At 44.6% G+C, this 20,474-nt stretch overlaps 1 long non-coding RNA gene and 1 other non-coding gene across 3 annotated transcripts; both read right to left on the reverse strand.

Annotated features, from left to right (window-relative positions):
- Positions 1–2,934: 2,934 nt before the first annotated feature.
- LOC139052549 (uncharacterized) lies at positions 2,935–18,554 on the reverse strand. Of its 2 annotated transcripts, none has more exons than XR_011509963.1 (5): positions 18,151–18,554; positions 17,276–17,318; positions 16,344–16,443; positions 13,818–13,886; positions 2,935–6,129 (listed from the first exon to the last, which is right to left on the reverse strand). It is a non-coding gene; the product is annotated as an uncharacterized lncRNA (long non-coding RNA). The 2 variants fall into 2 exon arrangements; XR_011509962.1 differs by having other exon boundaries at positions 16,338–16,443.
- TRNAF-GAA (transfer RNA phenylalanine (anticodon GAA)) lies at positions 10,044–10,118 on the reverse strand. The gene has a single exon. It is a non-coding gene; the product is annotated as a tRNA-Phe (tRNA).
- Positions 18,555–20,474: the final 1,920 nt, after the last annotated feature.

A 20,474-nucleotide genomic window follows, 5' to 3' on the forward strand; every position in this document is an offset into this window, starting at 1 on the left:
GAGTATCAGGACACAAATGCAAGGAACATGTTCAGAAGTAATCTGTCAAATACAATGTAGAATACTCTTTCTAAGACGCTATGGTTATTGATATTGTCACGGGTATAAAACTATTTACACGGTGTATTTACAAAGCGTATGTAAACAGCTGCCGAGAATCCCGAGAGGATCTTGCCACTTCGACGTCTTCACCGTCGACGACCTTGCTCTCTTTTCCCGCCGTAACTCGACCCCCGGAAGGAAAAGCCCCGTCCCAGTGCTCCATACAGGGCCGTCAATAAGGGCATAGTAAGGCTTAAGGCGAGAGACGTGTACGGCGTCAGGTGATGTTGAACCGGGTGGCATGGCGGAGGTCCCGGGGATTATCTCGTAAGTGACATTGGTCAATTGACGAAGAACACGCTAAGGGCCTTTGTAGCACGGAAGAAGTTTCTCGGTGAGCCCCACTCGGCGGCAAGGGGACAAAAGTAGCACGAGAGAGCCTGGCGAAAAATATGTGTCACAATGGCGGCGATTGTAATCGTACCGTTGAGATTTTGCGATGCCAACAGACGAGTACGGACAAGCTGGCGCGCATGGTGAGCGTGGGCGATGGCGTCACGGGCATACTCGGTCTTCGAATCCTGTATCAATGGGAGTGAAGTGTCCAAGGGTAATACAAGGTCACCACCGAAGAGCAAGTAAAAGGGGGATTACCCAGCAGCATCGTGGCGTGATGAATTATAGGCGAGCGTGACATAAGAGAGCGCCACATCACTGTCCTTGTGGTCGGGTGAATCGTATTTCGATAGCATGTCAGTAATGGTCCGATTAAGTCGCTCAGTAAGGTTGTTGGTATGGGGAAGATAGGAGGTAGTCAGTTTGTGCTTGGCAGAACAAGAGCGTAGGATATCGGCGATGACTTGGGAGAGAAAAGTGCGGCCGAGGTCAGTAAGGAGCTGTCGCGGGGCTCCATGTAGTAAAATGATATCCGAGAGTAGGAAATCTTCGACGTCGGTTGTGCACCTCGTGGGAAGTTCCCGAGTGATGGCAGAGCGCGTCGTGTAATCGGTAGCGACAGCGATCCACCTGTTGCCGGAGCTGGACTCGGACAAAGGGCCAAGGAGATCGAAACCGACGCGAAATAACGGCTCAGGTGGAATGTCGATCGGCCGTAGGTATCCAGCAGGAAGCGTTGCTGGCTTTTTGCGATGTTGGCAGGGCTTGCGAGCAGCTACATAGGGCCTTACGGAGCGTGCGAGGCCGGGCCCGTAGCAGCGGCGGCGCACGCGGTCGTAAGTGCGAGCAAACCCAACGGATCCGGCAGTTTGGGCGTCATGTAGGTCCTGAAGCAAGGTTAAGCGGAGGTGTGGAACGATAAGGAGAAGAGGAGGACCATCAGGACAAAAAATGCGTCGGTTCAATATCACGACGTTGAGAACGAACCACCGTAACGATGGATCAGTAGGAGCAGATTGCATTCGGTCAATCGGGGTGCTCAAAGTAGTGTCATGGCGTTGCTCGTTGGCGATGTCCAAAAGCTGGGTAATAGAAAGAACACTTGTGGAAGCGTCAATGTTGGCGTTGGCGGGCGTGTGTAGAGGGTAACGGGACAAGCAGTCGGCGTCCTTGTGTATGCGACCAAACCTACGCACCATCGAATAGGAATACTCTTGTAGCCGCAAAGCCCACCGTCGAAGCGTTCCTGTGGGATCTTTTAAGGAAGAAAGTCAACAGAGAGCGTGGTGGTCCGTTTCAATGGAAAAGGCCTGCCGTATAAATAGGGACAAGGTTTCGCCACTGCCCACACAACGGCGAAACATTCACGCTCGGTAATAGAAAGAATGAATGAATAAAACTTTATTTGAAACGGTTCTTCGTCCGTGCCGTCCGCCGCTTCGGTGCAGTGTGATCATGTAGTAGCACCCGGAGCGGGGGGTGTGGTGGCGCCCTGGACGTGCCTTATGTGTTGCGCAAGGAGCGACCAAAAAGCAGCTCGGTGCGTTCAGGCGTAGTGGTCCAGCTCTCCCAACAGTAAGGAATAGATGGGTTCAGGGAAGAGGTGGGGAGGTAGTAAGGCGAGGACTGCGCACGGAGGCAAAACCAATACGTGTGGCGAACGTTGGTATAGCCGCCGCACACAGGGCATGCCGGGTGGCCGCGGCGTTGTTCAATAATGTGTTGCGTGGCGTCATTCGCCAATGTTACACTGTAAACAATAAAACACCCAGATGGGCGTTTTTTGCTTGTCCTCTAGCGCATTCCCTTTTGTACATCTTTTTCCTCCCATTGAATGGGCGTACGATAAAACTCCCATTGACATGGGCATTAATTGGGCACACAACGGGGGTACCGTAATACGCCCACTTCACCCCCTTCACCCCCATTTGACGGGGAGGTACAATGGGAGTTTTGTGAAGGAATTAAAGGCATTTTAGTTTAGGTGCGGCAAGCACGTAGCGAAATGCTTGGTGGCGCGGGTCCCGCGCTTACGCAGCATCAGACGGAACGCCGCAGGCCAAAATGTCGAACGCCGGCGATCAAGGCTCAAGGGAACTCGTCCGTCCGTGAGCTGCCAACCGAGCAGGCGTCGCACCTGCTCGGAGCGAACGCCGGCGTCCGACACGGTGGCCTCCGGTATTCCGTCTGCTGCTGCATAGGCGTGGCGTACCGCCACGGAGCATTTCGCCGCGGGCTCGCCACACGTGGTCCAATCAACGGCACACGGCCACCGCTGAATCGACCAAGTCACGCGCACACGTGGTCCAATGGTGAATGAACCCGTCACTGCCCGTCTTCATTTTTTCCTTTCGCTGATCACAGAGCCCCTCGTTGCAAAGCTTTTATACAATCGTCCTATCGAAAATGCTAGTTACCGGAAGTTCCTCCGAGGCCAGCAAACGCCTTCGAGATCAGTTGCTACTTGCTGAAAGGAAAAATGCACGAGACACACACTGACAGCAAAGAAAATTTATTAAACACCAAACGTAAGAAATATATGTTCACTTTCGGGCCCAAAAGAAAGCAAATTTCTGCCCCAGTAAAATAATTGTCTGGATTTTAAAAAAGAATACTGTACACTGTAGGCATGCATGCCAGTTACTAGTATTCTACATATCTTAACACAATGAAATTAGGAAATGAAAGAAATGCTAAGAAATCTTATCTCGTTTCATACTAAACTGTAACTACACAGCCATGTGTTTGAACTGTTACTTTGCACTGACGCTCCACACTTTTGCACAGACTATATATTGAGCTTACTTGACTAACAGTAAAACTCCATTTGGGCCTAGTTGGTACATAATTCTGAACTTAAACTTACAGCGCACACACCTAAGACGGACCACAAAAGGCAGATACGGCACACACTGGAGCTAACTGACAACTTCTTTATTTCTTTGTCATCGATGCATATATAAACCCTAGGCCACACAACCGCACAGACTACATTACAGAGATCTACCAAATTACCGCATAAGCAAACGTAGGAAGTCAAATTCAGATGGGTGCAGGGAGAAAGATATGTCACTGATGCAATTATCGCCTTGCCTTTTTATGTGGTAGGCCTCTAAGGCAAGCTGCGCATGCTCATTCTTGCTTTTGCCAAGAATCGACGTCCTATCAAGTCGTGTCTCACAACTGTTGTAAGGGTTTGCATGCGCAACAAGCTGCACTCCTCTACCTACATTCTTGTGTACTTTTTTGCGCATGTTCCCTGCGTGGTCCCTTAAATACATAAGGTCATCTATCAACTCAAGGGAGTTGCTTGCAGGCATAGTGTTCCTTTGGCCTTTTCTTCGCCGAACAAGCTTTTAAAGCTATGCTCACGCACCTGTGGAGAGAGCAGAGGAGGAGGCCAAATTCGGCATAGTGCTTCATACGTGTCGCGCGCTGTCGGCGTGGTTTACACCATTCCACTCTCATGTGGTAAGATATAGCTTGGCTAGATAGGGCATTGCGTCAATGAGCTACTCAGGGAACATGCGCAAAAAGTAAACACCAATGTAGATAGAGCAGCGCACCTTGGTGCGCATACAAACTCTTGCAACAATTGTGAGGCACAACTTGACGGGACGTCGATTCTAGGCAAAAACAAGAATGAGCACGCGCGGCTTACCATAGAGGCCTACCACATAAAAAGGCAAGGCGATAATTGCATCAGTGAGATATCTTTGTCCCTGCACCCATCTGAATTCGACTTCCTACGTTTGCTTATGTGATAATTTGGCAGATCTCTGTAATGTAATCTGATTGCCTGCACGGTTGTGTGGTCTAGGGTTTATATTGCATCGACGACGAAGAAATAAAGAAGTTATTAGCCTCGATGTGTCGTATGTTCCTTTTGTGGTCCGTCTTAGGTGTTTGTTTAAGTTTAAGTTGCTTGACTAAGCCATTATAAATTAACAGTGGCTTGTATAATGAGGCTGATCAGTGGTATTTTGCATGGACTAGCACACAAATATGATAAATGTCAAAGTACTAAATTAAAAGATTGGGACTCAACACACAAACAAGCTACATAATTTAATGTAGTTACTGGGCTGTATTTCTGAGCAGGCTATTAAAAATAAACCGTATTTTACAAACCAGAACCCACCTGCTGATTATGAGACGTGCCATAGCGAGTAACACCGGATTAATCTGGACAACCTGGGGTTCTTTAACATGCACCTAAATCGAAGTACACGGGTGCTTTTGCATTTCACTCCCACTGAAATGCAGTTTTGTTTACGTCTAGATTTGCGAAAGTTCCGAAAAGGATCCCCCTATATTTTTTACAGTGGGTACTCTTTAAATGGAGCCTCAAGGGGCCAGGGAAGTTGGTTCCATTTACCAGGCATTCTATTTAGTGCGAGACATTGCAGAGAGCCAACCAACCATCAGGATGGTGTCCTGTTTAAGCGGCAGTTTCGCTTAAGCGATTTTTGTTTATGAAGGTTCCACTGCAGCCCTTAATAGCGGATGAGTTGTGTTCTGCATGGACACTTTAGCATGGCTACCATGTTTAGTTGAATAGTGTGCAAGCAGCAACATTTCACTGTACCCAGTGCAATATATAAAGCCAGCAATGTAACATGCTGCAAATGCAGCCACGAACAAGTAACTCCCCTATCATACCCAATAACAGCATCTTTAGACGAGATTAGTACTGGTTTCTCATGTTTAAGTGCCTTGTTTTCAGAAATCAAATCCTCCTGGTCACATTGGTTTCCAATCATGTCATTCCCCGAGCTGAGGTCATTTGAGATTGCATTTAATTGCACTTCAGATAGCATATTGGTCTTATTTAAAAAGCACATGGCATCACAGTCACCACCTAGATATAGAATTCAAGCTGCAACGCAGTAGCAGACATTCTGAGGTAAATGCCTAACTATTCTTTTGAATTGGGATGCATACTCAAAACACTGCTATGCAATTGCAGACAGGGCTGGTAGTGTAGCAACCAGGACAGATTTAACGGACATACAGGAGCAAAATTGTGGGAGCTTCGAATAAATATTCTCTCTGAGGAACCATGCTGTCCAGTTATAAAATGGGGATCGAAATAAAGTAGTTGGATAGCAAACCTGCATTTCATTAAGTAAATAAAATACTGTTCATGCTACCTTCCAGGGTGCACACTACATTCTCTTTCTTTGAGTGTGAATTTGTTACCTTGCCATGGGTTGCCAAATGTATGGGTGTATTGTTGGTCGAGGGTGGATATAGGTCTCAGGCTAGAGGAAATATTTCGACAAGGAGACTTGCCAGGTTGAACAACGAATGTCTCAGGCTGGAGCCATTTGGTTTCCTTGCAATGATGTTGGCTCCAGCTTGAGACTTTTTTTGTTGGACAACTGTTGACAATTAATGTCGCAATCTTTTCATTTACCCTCGTCTTATTCAACCCATTGCTCCACGCAGGAGCTGCACTTTCATTAAGAATAAAAATATTAATGAGCTAAAAGGCTTCGTGCATGGCTGCGTCCCCAAGTGCAAAAATTCGTTTTCAATGAATGACAGAGTTGATACCTTTCTTGAGAATTCAATAGGAAGAACCAAAACTTAAGCTAACAGACTGGTTATGACGACAAGTAAACATGAATTGATGTGGAGTGCCATTTCATCATTTCACACCAGGCTTGGGGCCAGCCGGACTTCTTCCTAAAATTGAGAAAATTTTTCTAATTACATATTAAGGGTATTCTCTTCATAACCTAAAAATTAAAAAAATGGTTATTTGGATATTCATATTTAGTTGGGAACAGCGCGAAGAACACTGACGAAGTAAGGGCGTATACAGTAATGACAGTGCTGGCTGACTGCAGATTTATTATTAGAACAGTCAAACAGTTCAGTACTTTGGAATGCTTCCTAAAAGCCATAAAAAACCAAAGCAGGAAGCAGTTGTACGAAATATTGTATGTGCATGAAAAATGCACCTGATCATCGGTTTGCCGATATGTGTGCCATTTACTTGTCAGTTAACAAAACATGTGTTACACTGAAACATTTCTCTTACAATTTGGCAATTCTGTCGACATTGATTATTGCTTGGGTCAGTTGGTTGCTGTTGTTACTGCTATTAGTGTATAGTGAAGTGTGATGTAGATGGGGAAGTGCTACTGACAACTACGAACATTGGCAAATTTTGCTGCACCAGGATAATGCACGCATTGTCCTGCTGCAGCGAAACTTTCCAGTAAACTTTCACAGTTCTCTGTAGTACTTTCTCATCTGTCTCGCCTCACACTGTTTCATCTATAGCGCTTCACCATACTATAACATGCGCCACCAACTGACACAAAATTCTACCCTTCTGAAGTTCCTACTGCTACTTCGCACTCGTCACATTGAGGCTGCCAGCCGTACTGAGCCCAATGTAGTATAACTGCATGGACTGGCAGCTCCTGTCATGGATTTACTCTGGTGTAATGGCACCACAGAAGCAAACGAAGACAAAGACATGCAGGACGCAAGTGCTTAACCTCAACTCTGACTTTAATATGAAAACAGACATATACAACACGTAGTGACAGGAGGTGACGTTATTAATTCAAAAACAAATTCTTCGTGCAATTTAACTGAGAATGACCGATGCATTTGTCCTTTTCACGCTAATCTGCCAAAGCTTAATTATCTTATGTACATTTGCTCATAATTTCTGGCAACGAGTTTCGAAGAACACTGGAACAAACCACTCTATTTTGCAGTGCATCACAATGTGCGGATGAGAGTTGTTGCACACAAACTTCATTAGCCTCAATCTCAAATTATTACAATGCATGTCTATGCAATGCAAGCATGACTGGATAGGAATGGCAGACTGTACATAACCTCCGTTGCACAGAGCAACGCCTGCAAATTGTGCTGCACGCAACAAACAAATTAGTTTGTTTTCCTGGCTTCAGTCTTTTTTTCTCATCAGAGCAAATCTCTCTTCACATGTTTCATACAAAAAAAAATGTTTGCCCGTAGGGACCAGCTACACAATTACTCACGAAAATCCCAAATGCATACGAAACAACTGCAACCACTTCTTTACTTCATCATCTCATTCATTATATTCCCTAGTCATGCCTGATTTAGTTGCGCAAATCCTTTTTCTCAGGCCCTTGTTAAGAGTTTTGTGCTGCAACAAAAGGCAGAAGCCAAAAAAAGAAAGAGGTTGGTTGTGGCTTGAAGCACAATATGCATCTAGTGAGCTAGACCGCAAGCGTTGCGTAGTCTGTTGCCATCACAAGGCCGTGCCTACATCGGACAGATGGGATGCTCTATTATTGCGAAATCAGGGAGATTGAGGCAGTATGAGTCATCTGTGTGAAACAACCCTCCCTCACACAATGGTAAATGCTGCAAAGAATGTGACCGTGGTACTGTGTTCTACAAAACTTGCGTTGTAGCGAGGTATTATGACCTGACAACATGCAAGGTAATTGTGGTTTGCAACATTTAAAAAGAATGATAAATGTATCAGTGATCCATTAGTTGCAAGGCATAAAGAATTTCTTTTAACAGATATCATCACATAATGTTTCCACCTGTTATTAAATATTGCGTTTCCTTATTTTAAAGCTTGAAGTGAGAGCCGGTGCTTGTGTCATGCGTACATATCTTTCTTCGTTTACTTTTTGTGGTGCCAATACACCAGAATTTGTATAACCAAATGGCCACACTGCTTTTGTCACGTTATAGTGGTGCTTGCAAAGCCTCGCAAACAGCAGCCTATTTGGTCAAAACGTGCTTTTATACATATGGTTTTCCAAAAAGAAAAGCTGCGAAAAGGTAACAGAATCAACAGCAGTAGGTTAAATCCACTGCAATGCTTTACTTTTCTGCCTTTATTATTCGTTACACCTAAGTGGATAAGCCAGAGTGTGAATGTTACAGAAATGCACCAAATAAGTTGTTGAAATTATGCAAAAATGTTAACACAACTAAGCATAGATTTATGTGCAATAATAGACACCACTCAGTTTATTTCCTTCGGACACAAACGTAGTATATCTTATTTTTTTGCATGAAGAAAAGCATATGTAGACCAGGCAATATTTGAATGAGAGCCTTCACGATTAAGAACCACTATGTCACCATTAGGGTACATACACTGTAAATAGTAGAAATGATGTCCCGAATATCACAAGTGCAACATGTTAGCGAAAGCAGCAACCATTAACCCCGAAACTAATCAAATCCCACAAAAAAATGGCTGTGGCTTAAATAAGGTTAAGCCCAGGATGCGAAGCATACTAGCCTTTATTTTAGTTGTTGAACCACTGTTTATCCTGGTGAACTGCTGTTGCTTGGCTATATTTGGTTCGGCTAGACGAAGAAACAACTCATGGAGGCGAGCGCACGAGCTGAGACCCGGCTATGTAGCTACGCGGCCGCAAGCAAGCGCACGAGTTGAGCCTCCGCTTTTGCAGCTGTTATGACGTCATATGGTAGCTACGCAGCCGCGGGCGGCGCAGCAAGGAAGAGCGTGGTTGTGCGGCTAGTATGCTTCGCATAATAACAAAAAAGAGATGTATGTGTCAGTGCAGCACCTGTATTCTGAAGTTACAGGAAAGTGGCCAACCCTTGCCTCTATGTGCTTTCGTGCCTTTGACAAGGTGTTACTAGATATTTATTTGCTTCTCTGTTGCAAAAACACATCAATTATCAGGTCCGTGCACAGTGCACCCTGCCATTTATCTATGTGGACTCACTTTGTGTCCTGAGCACTGCTCTCACCTGTTCAGAACTAACAATCGCAAAAAGACTTGTTCTACTTAAATCTAAATGCCTGAACATGTGGGTTCTGCAGTTGAAATAAGCTAATTATAAGTAAAACAAATGACATGTTCTGATGAACTCTGTTTTCATAATCTAATTGTTTATTTGGACACATAACCAGTCAGATCATTTGCACTAACACAAGAAAACAAATTCAGCACACTGATTTATACTGGTTGGTGCTCTTTTGACTTTAGTACACACTGAACAAACGACAGGCAGTGAGAAATACCAACAACCACTAACTTCCAGACGGCATTATTGGTCACATGTGCACATGATATAGCTACAAAAACCCAAACGAAAGTAAACAAAGAAATAACTAAATTTTAACAGAAAAAGAACAAGACAAAACAAATTTCTTCTGGTAGCTAAGTCACAATCAAGGTGCAAATGCCAGCTATAGTTCGGCAAGCACACATCTAGTTATTTTGCTCAGTCGCTCAATATCACAATTTCTTGTTTGACAGCAACACTGACGGGACATCTGTGCTTATCTTTATCGCACATGCCATTTTTGGTCGCCCCAACATGGCTTTCTTTCAGCATGAAAAAAACATCTTAGATAGACGAAACAAGGCAAAAATGGCTGCTTATGCATTTGTATGATATTCGAACTGAGAGGGGTGAGAAGTAATAAAATGTTCTACTTTCATAATTTTTCTACCATGTGCATAACATTTCTCAATAGGAATGAAACAATGAATAAAGGGAAAGTCAGACTCCACCCATTCGTAGCAATCGCTACAAAGGAAACCCATACGGATTCCTCGAGAGAAAGGCCTCATAGTTGAAGAAAAATTCGTCCTGGTCCGGGACTCGAACCCGGGACCACCGCCTTTTCGGGGCAGCCGCTCTACCATCTGAGCTAACCAGGCGGCTAGCAGATGGCAGGGCGAAGTCGAATTTGTCGACAACACAAAGCAAAGGCAAGAGTTTGACGTAGTAGTTCTGCGGAAACCCGCAAGGTGGAGAGAAGTAATGAATAAAGGGAAAATCCTGGTTAGCTCAGATCGTAGACCGGCTGCTGCCCCGGAAAGGCGGTGGTCCCGGGTTCGAGTCCCGGACCAGGACGAATTTTTCTTCAACTATGAGGCCTTTCTTTCGAGGAATCCGTATGGGTTTCCTTCGTAGCGATTGCTACGAACGGGTGGATGTCTGACTTTCCCTTTATTCATTGCTTCATTCCTATTGAGAAATGTTATGCACATGGTAGAAAAATTATGAAAGTAGAACATTTTATTACTTCTCACCCCTCTCAGTTCGAATATCATACAAATGCATAAGCAGCCATTTTTGCCTTGTTTCATATATCTAAGATGTTTTTTTTCATGCTGAAAGAAAGGCATGTGTTTAAAGAATAAGCTTGGTTGCAACATGTAAAGGAATTGTGTAATGTGACAAAGGTTGCTGAAATCAAAATATATTTGTGATTTCCTTGCGACTGGAACACTCAAAAGGAAAACGACCTTTTAAACAAACTAAGAAAAAGCCACAGCACACGCACGCATACTAAGCCAGGGACTAGTATATCAAGCTGATACGAGAAGACTTTCAAAAAAGAATCTTTCCCGGTTTGGTCAAATTTTTAAAACAATGGTTAACAGCCTGGCCCCACACCTTAAATCTAGAAGAAATAAAGTTCTTAAGTTACTCTGTGTTCTTTCTTCAACCCAACAAATCTGCCTAGAAAAATGGGTCAAGTCTACATCTGTGGCAAGCTGTGAACAAGAAACTCGCTTTAGCTGGCTGCAGTGCTCCCTGCGATGAATATTCAGGCAGAAAATTGTTACTCCAATATGACTGTGCCCCCAAGAAAACCAAATGTGGTAGACTACATCAATGTACATGGAAAATCTTTAGTCCATGCTTGCTGGCACCCTGTCTGTATTGGCCTCTAGAATAATTGTGGCCCCCACGTGCTGTAATCTTTCCGTGGCATAGAAAACAACATTGTGTGATACCAGCTGTGAAGTGTTAATCAGTTTAATCAGCAGTTTAATCATGGCAGCAGTTTATTCACAGTTACTTCCAAGTGTTTACATGTTTTAAGCATTGCTTGTGGGCATCTTGGCTCCAAAACAATCTAGACCTTACATCCCAGTCTGGTGTGTACTGTAACAAATGCTTTTATTGGAGCAACTTGATGCTTTTATATTAGTTATTCAGTTGGCATGATCTTTCACAAAAGAGCTATAGGCAATTTTGCTGCAATAACCCTACTGTTTTTATAGCATTTGTCGTGGGGAGTGCGGCTTGCCCCTTTTGTCAGAGTTCTTGCTGAACGACGATTTATTATCAGTCTGTTATATGTGGAACTTGAATAGCTTATATTTTTCTCCTCAATCCACACATCTGCTGCACTTCTGCCAGCATCTCTACGCAGGGTTTCCTAGGTATACTTTGTGGCGCAAAATACATTTCTTGAAAAGGGACAGAAAAAAGGAAGACAGTGAAGTGCCACACTACCAACTGTTTAATGACAGCCTGAACAAACGTATAGAAGAAAATACAACTTCCGCTCATGCGCAGGGAGCCAAGGTGTGACAGAACAACATGGTCATGATAACATACTTTGGATGAAGCACATTTCTGCGGAATATAGTACGATAGATGTATCGCTGACACAATCAGACCCTTTCTTTTTAATATAAAATGCTTCCAACTCCCTTGCAGTTCCGCAAAAATGTGCAGAAATGTGCTTTTTTCCGCAGAAATGTGCTTCATCCAAAGTATGTTATCGCGACCATGCTGCTCTGTCGCACCTAGGCTCCCCGCGCTTGAGCGGAAGTTGTATTTTCTTCTATACGTTTGTTCAGGCTGTCATTAAACAGTTGGTAGTTTGGCACTTCACTGTCTACCTTTCTTCTGTCCCTTTCAAGAAATGTATTTTGCACCACAAATATACCTAGGAAATCTAAGCACCAACTTGCCCAAGAAGTCCTTTTGGAACATCTACACAGGGTGTTTTGACTAATGTCATACCAAGTGAGCACACTACAAACCTTGCGTGCATCGTTTCATGACTCTTTCGATGACCATATTTCGTTTTCAGTGACTTTATGAACTAAGTATCTAGCGGCAGCTTGAGCATAGGCACTCATGAGAACTCGCACCAGGCTTGGTCGAATACGTCCAGCACTGCATCACTGAGTAGTGAACCATGCTGTAAGAGTTGGCAACTAAATTGCCACCTTGAGATTGAAACTTTTCAACCTTACAATCAAGGCTTCAATTGCCCAGCCAGCGAGCTGCAGCAAAGGTGTGAACTATAGTCATCTAATGTCACATTCGATGTAATAGCGATAGCAGCTGATCTCTCTAGTGGTGGCCCTCAAGGCCAACAGGCGTCCCTTTTTGTGCACGTGCTTGTGTAGGACTAGGCAGGTGGTGACAGTTTGTTCTTCAGCATTAACACTATGTTCACGCTGTATCGGGAACACATTTTCTTACTCAGTGCAATAGCCCTTGAACCTACATAATAGCCACCAAGAGTCCTTTGTCCATCAACCTTTCCTTTGCCATGTCATTTGCTTCTGCCTTGATGTCATGGAGCAACTTCAGCTAGCTGAAGCATTGATGTTGTTTGAGTGCCCACACAGCCTTGCAATTTTCCAACCTGAACATTGCTTCATTAAAAGCTGACATGATTTGATCTCAGCAGACAGATCAGAGTTGAAAAAGAACACTCATAAACTTCTTTCAAAGTCATTCTAACCTCGTCAATAATCCCGGGCCTTTTGATGTGTTATTCAGCATTGTCCAAAGCAAGTTGGCTCTTAAAAATCAAAATAACAACTTTGTGAGGGCAGCTACTGGGCTACCTGTCTCTTCAGCGAGCCTGAAATGTCTCCTAGCCATCAAAGTAAGAGCGCAAAAAAACGACAATGAGAAGTGTGGCAGACAAAATGTTCATGTAAATCCATATGTTTATGGACTGTTACACTAACTGAAAAAGATAGTGGCTTCCCAGTACAGTCTTGATGTACGTAGTTGTTTCGGTCACGAACAAACAGCCAGTTCCCCAGTCCTGCACAAGCACAGTGTAAAGATGCTTATGGATTAAATTTTGTGGTGTGTGCATGTGGTGCAGTGTACCACATTTCATTTTCCTGAGGCTGCAGTACACTGGGAAGACTGGTTGCTACTTCAATAGGAAGCCCTTACAGTATTGCAGCCCTTTGTTCAGATCTTGCTGCAGATTGTATCAAATGCGAATGCAAACTGTTTTGCAAGACACGTAGTTCAGTTCAAGCAATTAGACCGAGTAACCCAAGAAATACTTCAAGCCTCCAAAACGTTTTAATACAGTCCCTAGTTTAGTACAGGTTTTCGCCTGATGTTTTGGCTTCTACGGTATAATGCTGTGTATAAGGCTTGCTAGGTACTAGTGGTTCGATGTGCACACTCTCTTGTGTTGCTATAATTACAACTTTTAACAAAGATTTTCCTTCCTCACGAACGTTTGGACACAGTGCATGTGAGCTCATCTTTTAACCTGTTTTTCATTCGATCTGTGCATTTACATCGAACGTAAACTACAAAATATCAGTACAGAGAATCACAAAAGAACACACCTGCATAACGATTCTGCCAAGATCGTTGGAGTGGTCAGTCACAGGATGCAACACCGGTAGAAAGGCCCCCTGAGGTAAAGCAAAATAACAATCGTTGTAAGATGCGGATCAAAAATTTTATTCTGTGAGGCTTTTGGCATGTATACTAATTACTACATTTGTATGTAAAATAGTTTTGCATAATAGCTGAGCAAGGTTAACGTCTCGCCCTGTGACTGTCAGCCAGCGCTACTCATGGCAATGGTGACAAATATGGCACATCCTTTTCAAATGGAACTTTTGTGCATTACATGAATTAGGTTCACATAATACATGACACCTGTGGTTAGAAGGATGTGTTGCATGCCGCACCAACGCCACAAGTGGCACTGCCTAACACTTCCAGGGCCAGACTTAGTACATAAACAATACAAATGTGCAACAAAGTGAACAGGTGGACAGCTGCTGCTATAACTCAAAGATTACATGCACCATGCTGATGTGAATGCAGCTCCCATCAGGATAGAGTTGCCCTTTGGTGCACTTCATTTCTCTTCCTCTTTTGTCTTCATTGCAAGCTGGTGCCATATGGTAATAATGAACAAAAATTAAGCACCTCTGTTCCCATTGTTGTTTTGCTACATGCTGTAAAGTCATCCAAATGCGCTTAAGACTCTTAAGGATGTACTTTAGCCATTTTGTCTTGACAATATTTTTCGCTTGGCTTCACTACACCTTAATGTAGTGCAAATTATAGAGAATGCTTACAAAAAAACCTACTCCACAAAATAACACCTTCAATTAAAATTACACAGTCTATGGCTTCGAGATGTGCACATACATATTTTATACATGGTTACAATGAAAATATACGCATACTAATACGCATACTTAGCATACTGCATAGCAGTCACCTGGTTCCAAAATGTTTCTTATCACACATAGGACGGCCACAACTATAAATATATTTCTGGCAGTGGCTTAAGTCACGGCCAAAACCTTCATAGTGCAATCAATGAAAATTTTCGAAGTTAAAGCAGTTAGACATAAACAGGGCCAACAGTTTTAAGGTGTTAAATAATGAACTGTTATGGAATATGGCAGTAGAAGGCCATGCACCTGAAACATAGGTACTGTTTATCATATAAGCACATTCTTATATTTTTGCTTACTTTCCTAGGGATTGCATTAAACAGTTTGCTGATGTGTAAATTTTGCTACATGACTGTATCGTATTAGCCCTTATCTTTTCACATTTGGCTTACTGCAGCTTTATGCACATGCAAATGGGCCACTACTACCTTCAGGTGAAGGCCAAACACTATGCTGTCCAACATACATGCATTTTACAACACCGAACAGTAGACTTAGAGAATGAGCAACTCTTTTAAAAAGTGCAGTTCTTTGGACACACATTGATATATATCTGGAAAACAAAGATTTTTGCTAAAATGATAACTTAATCTAATTGGTACTGAGCATAATGCATCATGCAAGAAACTTGCATATACCGGGCACCGCTATAGACACTGCGACCTCTGCAGTTTCTTCACAATCTGGCATAATGTGCTCAAGCTGCCTGTAAACACTGGAGGGTGTCTATGATACATTAAGAAGCTCAGCAAACATGAGAAGGACCTAAAATGAAGGTCAGAGAAGCAAAGCAAATTTTTAACCATTCCTCTCTATGTTGCTATGAATGTGAAGGTGCCAGCAAATGATGTATTTGAACTGTGTTTTTAATGATGCAATACTAGAGAGCACATTTTTGCAATAATAATGTGACAGAGAAGAATGACAGAAACTAACTTAATGAATATTTTTGTAAACTTGCACGAGGGTTTTATCATTATGCTGATGCACACACCTGCATATCTCTACTGTGAAGTCTTGTTTCGGTTTCCTATTTTCACATAGTAATTTACATCATACACTTGTCCTGAAATACATCACGTTAGGCTCCTTCAGTATTTTTTTTCTTACTGGAACACACATGCCTATACAGGGCACACACTCAAATACATGCAAAGCTGCCACGGGACTGGCCATTTGAGGTCGACATGTTTGTACAGCACAAAAGACGAGGACCGATGGAAGAACACAACACAGGTGCTGTCACACACACACTCAAGGCACTCTGCGGGATTCTCAGGCTTCTTTCATGCTCCTACATACACGTTATGTGGCACATATTGAGCCACAAAAAGCTGTACTGGAAAATGTTCATGTTGCACTACAATTTTATAATTGAGACTTTTTATCTAATTATAATATCTGAGTTGATTATTCGATTAAGAATAATTAGGTAATTAGGCAAAATGCAGAAAATCTAAGTATTTCCAAGAGACAGGAAACAACATTACCTAGGTTCTGTGCAGCTAGGTGGCACATGCATATTTTTTAAAGTCTGCTGAAGTTACGTGGGATAACCTGCATATGTCCCGTGGAACAGGTGTCACACCAATTAAGTGATGCCGCTAAACTAGCCATTGCACTTAAAACATATAGGGTAATAAAAGTAAACTCTAGGTAAGAGCATACCAAGACCTCTATTGCTGAAAAGAGAAACTGATGGGAGGCGACTGATCTCCGGTTATGAAGCTGCTTCATCCTCACAGCTGGCAACGAAACAGCCGCAACCACAGTCCTGAAATAAAAGAGAAAAAGTTGACACTACAATGATCACATGGAACACGAAAAAGCTGGTCGCCAGTTTATCTTGGAGAGCATCTGCTGCTACATTAGGTTTTGTATATATGTCAGCTTATTGTTAAACTAAGCTTGCCAAAATTTTATACCTTAATGGCTTTGTTCTTTACAAACTAAAACCTTTGCCTAACTCATACACTTATGCACTACTTAAGCTATGAGATGTTTACTGATCCCTTACAATGAATGGCTTCTAAGACATTATTTCACACAAAAGGATGCATAACTTATGAGTGTTACTGACATTGAATACCAAAGTATTACCTTTTTATAATAGACGATGGCAGACCAAGCACATTTTTCTCACAGATACAGGTTGATCGGTCTGCCTTTCTTTTTTCACCAGCAGTAGAAATTTTGTTATTAATATTCGTGCAATATAGGATGATGCTATGATGTGTGATATGATCCTGAGTTGAAAAGCGCCACTTTTTTGTGTGAATTTGGCACCTAGAATTCAAAACTCAATATCTGTACCCAATACGCAACGGCAAAGCAGCAAAGTAATTAAACATTAAACAAGTCCAGGTATCCAGTGCACAGCGCCAGCTGTTGAATAACAACATTGCATTGCACAAGCAACAACTGTATAGATGTAGCGTAGTATGTGCACGGCAGGCGTAGTGGCGGCCTCCAGCAAAGAACACAGCCATGGAGCGACGCGCCCGTATGAGCCCTCGCCGGCAATTCTATCGCGTAAATTGATATATCTCGTCACGGCACAGGCATCGTTTTCTGGCCGCCGAGGTGCCGGCGCCACTGGTACTCACCTGCTCCGGCCGCCGAGGTTCAAGTGACGGCGTATCCAGTAATCTGAATCAAAGAAGGACACTGTTACCGCCAAGCAGTAGGCTAACTATAAACTATAAAGCGTTTCTTATACTCTGACCGGCAGTTCATGCGGCGTTGACCCGTAGTGCCGTTGGAAACTCACCACACGCTTTTAATACCACAAACGCGCCGCCGACATTTCACGCCCGTAGATCAAAGTCGACGGGCGCAGGCTCTACATGCTACACGCCGCAGTCGCACACTCCCTGCACAATCAGCGGCGTGGGCGCGAAGAGACACAAACGATAGCACGGAGCGTACTGGCAAATCTGCACAATGCGCGCTTAGTGAGCGACCTACTGCACACAATCGCACGAGCTAGGGGACTGGCGCCGCGTACGCGCCAGCTAGCAGATACCGCGCACAAGGAAGCGCCGCCGGTTCTCGCTCAAATGATCGCTGTACAAACACTCACACACGCGCACCGCAGTAAACCCTTAACGAGCCGCCACATTTTCAGGCCGTGGTTAGGCGGCGAAGCTTAGCTCACCTCGCACTGCACATAACTATTATGGTAGTGGCTTGCGCTTCGGGGAACATGTCGAATGCTCACATCCACCCTATTAAAGACGCGGCACAGTCCCTCATCGTGTAAAATTCTAATGTTTAAGTACACTCGCTTGACCCTAAACACTCAAGTCACCTCGATTACGACAAAGCTCGAAGAAACACAGTGATCGCGCAAAATGGTTCTAGACGGCCAACTGTCGCGCCATGTTGTACTGAGACCTTTAATAAGTCATATCAGCGCGTCTCCTCATTTAGAACATATGCACACTCATAGAACGTGTAATAATCGTTCAAAGTCACTTACCGTGGAGTCATGAGGGTTCAAAGCAGTGTGAAACATCCACCACGGTAGAAGAATGTGCAGCCGCTGACAAATGGCTGAACTTTCAACGCGCGCGCGCGAGCGCTCCGAAGGCTTGTGTTCCTCCGCGCGTAGTTCCGACTTTCGGCGTCGCTCTGCAGCACCAAGGCGCGGCCACTCCGAACAGAAAAACAGCGCCGACACACATTGCGCGGGATATTTCGAATCTGACTGCAGAAATAATCCTGAAATTGTCGCTGCGGCTGCCTGCCTTGTTGGTCACGGCTGAGTTATTCTTTTCTCTATTTGGCTCGTCTCAGATATGGGTGTATTTCAACACTCCCACTTTCCCGTACGCCACCGTTATTCCTTGAAAACCCCCATTTTACAACCGCAATGGCCCTTCAAATGGGGCCGTTGGTATAATAATGGTTCTAGCTTATTTTACTTCTTCTCGTGGGAGTACTCATTTTAGGCTAGAGGGGAAAAATGGCATATCAACTGTTAAAACGCCCATATGGGCTCATTTGTGTTTACAGTGTAGAGTTTAAGCCTGACGAATTAGGGAGCCGTCGTGGCGGGTGAAGGAGGGATCGGGGGCATGAAGGGTAGATGCAGACGAGCGCAGTTCGCGGAGCCTAGCGCGGCTTTGCATGCGGTGTTCAGTGCGGTGAATTCTGACGCAATAGGTGTCAGGCCATGGAATAAGAGCGCTCGGTATTTTAGACTCGCGAGCGAGAAAGTGAGCACGCTCATTTCCCTGCTTTCCCTGATGGCCCGAACCCACTCCAAGAGGACGTGAAATGAGGGATGCTGTTGCATGTGTAGCGCGAGGGATGCCCCAATATGACGAGGAAATAGGTTCTTTGTCGCGGGATCGAATCCCGGCCACGGCGGCTGCATTTCGATGGGGGCGAAATGCGAAAACACCCGTGTACTTAGATTTAGGTGCACGTTAAAGAACACCAGGTGGTCAAAATTTCCCGAGTCCTCCACTACGCCGTCTCATAATCAAAGTGGTTTTGGCACGTAAAACCCGATAATTTTTTTAGGTTGTTTGCGAAAGAACGAAGGGCTTCCTGGCTGTCTGAGCGAGCAGTTATGGTTGGCGTGGAGTGAGGGGGAATAGTAATGGCTTCCGATATGGGCAAGGTTCTCGGCGTCGCCTGGAGACGGTACTACGCTATGCCAACGAGTGATGTCAGCCTGAGGGCCTATGACTGCTGTCATGGATGCGGTCGGCGAGAAGGTGGCGTCAACATAGTAGGTGTCATGCGCTGGGTCAGTTAGATGGGTCGTCCGCGCCTGTCACCTGCCTGCGTTGCGTTCGGAGTGCATATTCCGGCGTATCATTCGGACTTCAATTCGAGGGATAGTTACCCATGGTGGAGGGTCGATGGAAAAAGGTGTAAGTGGTGAATCGTCGTGTCCCAGCATTCACAGGATGGCGCGTCCCTGCAACCAGGTGCTCAAACGCAGATGCTGAAATTCCCGGTGGGCTTGGACCTTCACATACAAGGTGTGCAGGGTTGCGCGTTCAACATCGATTCTGCGGGCGTACCTGGGAACACCCATTTCATTGCGGTGACATCTTCGCAAAGAAGCGTCGAGTTGTTTGGTCTGGGTGCGTGTAAGTGCAACGTATGGCAGGCCATAGAGGATTCGGGAGTAGATTGCTGCCTCAGCAATTTTACGAAGTTCGTGTTCACGCAGGCCTGTGTGGCGCTTGCTTACGCGTGTCATTCATGTGTATGAACTGGCTTGCCTGATGGAGAATGCGACGTAGCCACTCCGCACTACGTCCATTTTCTCGCCACAGAAATACGAGAATGCGGACGGATTTTCGGCGAGGGATAGGTTCGCCGATGATAGTGAAGGTGATGTGGGTGCGTTCAGCAGCTGCTTTGCGCGGAGAGGAATTCAATACGACGACGTACTCTGATTTTTCAGGGGAGCATGTGAGTCCTAGCTGATGTATGTGGGTGTCGACGATGTCTAAGCCTGTTTGAAGTGTGGGTTCCTTTTCGGCTGGGTTTCCGGTGGCACACCACAGTGTTATGTCAGCGTATATTGCATGGCGTAAACCTGTAACGATGTTGAGCCTGGCGGGGAGGTCCTTCATCGCCAAGTTGAAGAGAGTCGGTGACAGAATGGAACCTTGTGGCGTTCCTCGATTTATAGGGAAGCACGAGCATGGCTGGGTGTCCGTACCCAAGAAGCGCACTTGCCTAGCACTGAGGAAGCCGCAGACCTAGCGAACCATGCGTTTTCCGGGTTTTGTGGCTGCTGGGTTGTCAATGATGGCTTGGTGCAGGACATTATCGAAA

This window comes from Dermacentor albipictus, unplaced genomic scaffold (genome assembly GCF_038994185.2).
Source record: "Dermacentor albipictus isolate Rhodes 1998 colony unplaced genomic scaffold, USDA_Dalb.pri_finalv2 scaffold_26, whole genome shotgun sequence".
Taxonomy (NCBI): domain Eukaryota; kingdom Metazoa; phylum Arthropoda; class Arachnida; order Ixodida; family Ixodidae; genus Dermacentor; species Dermacentor albipictus.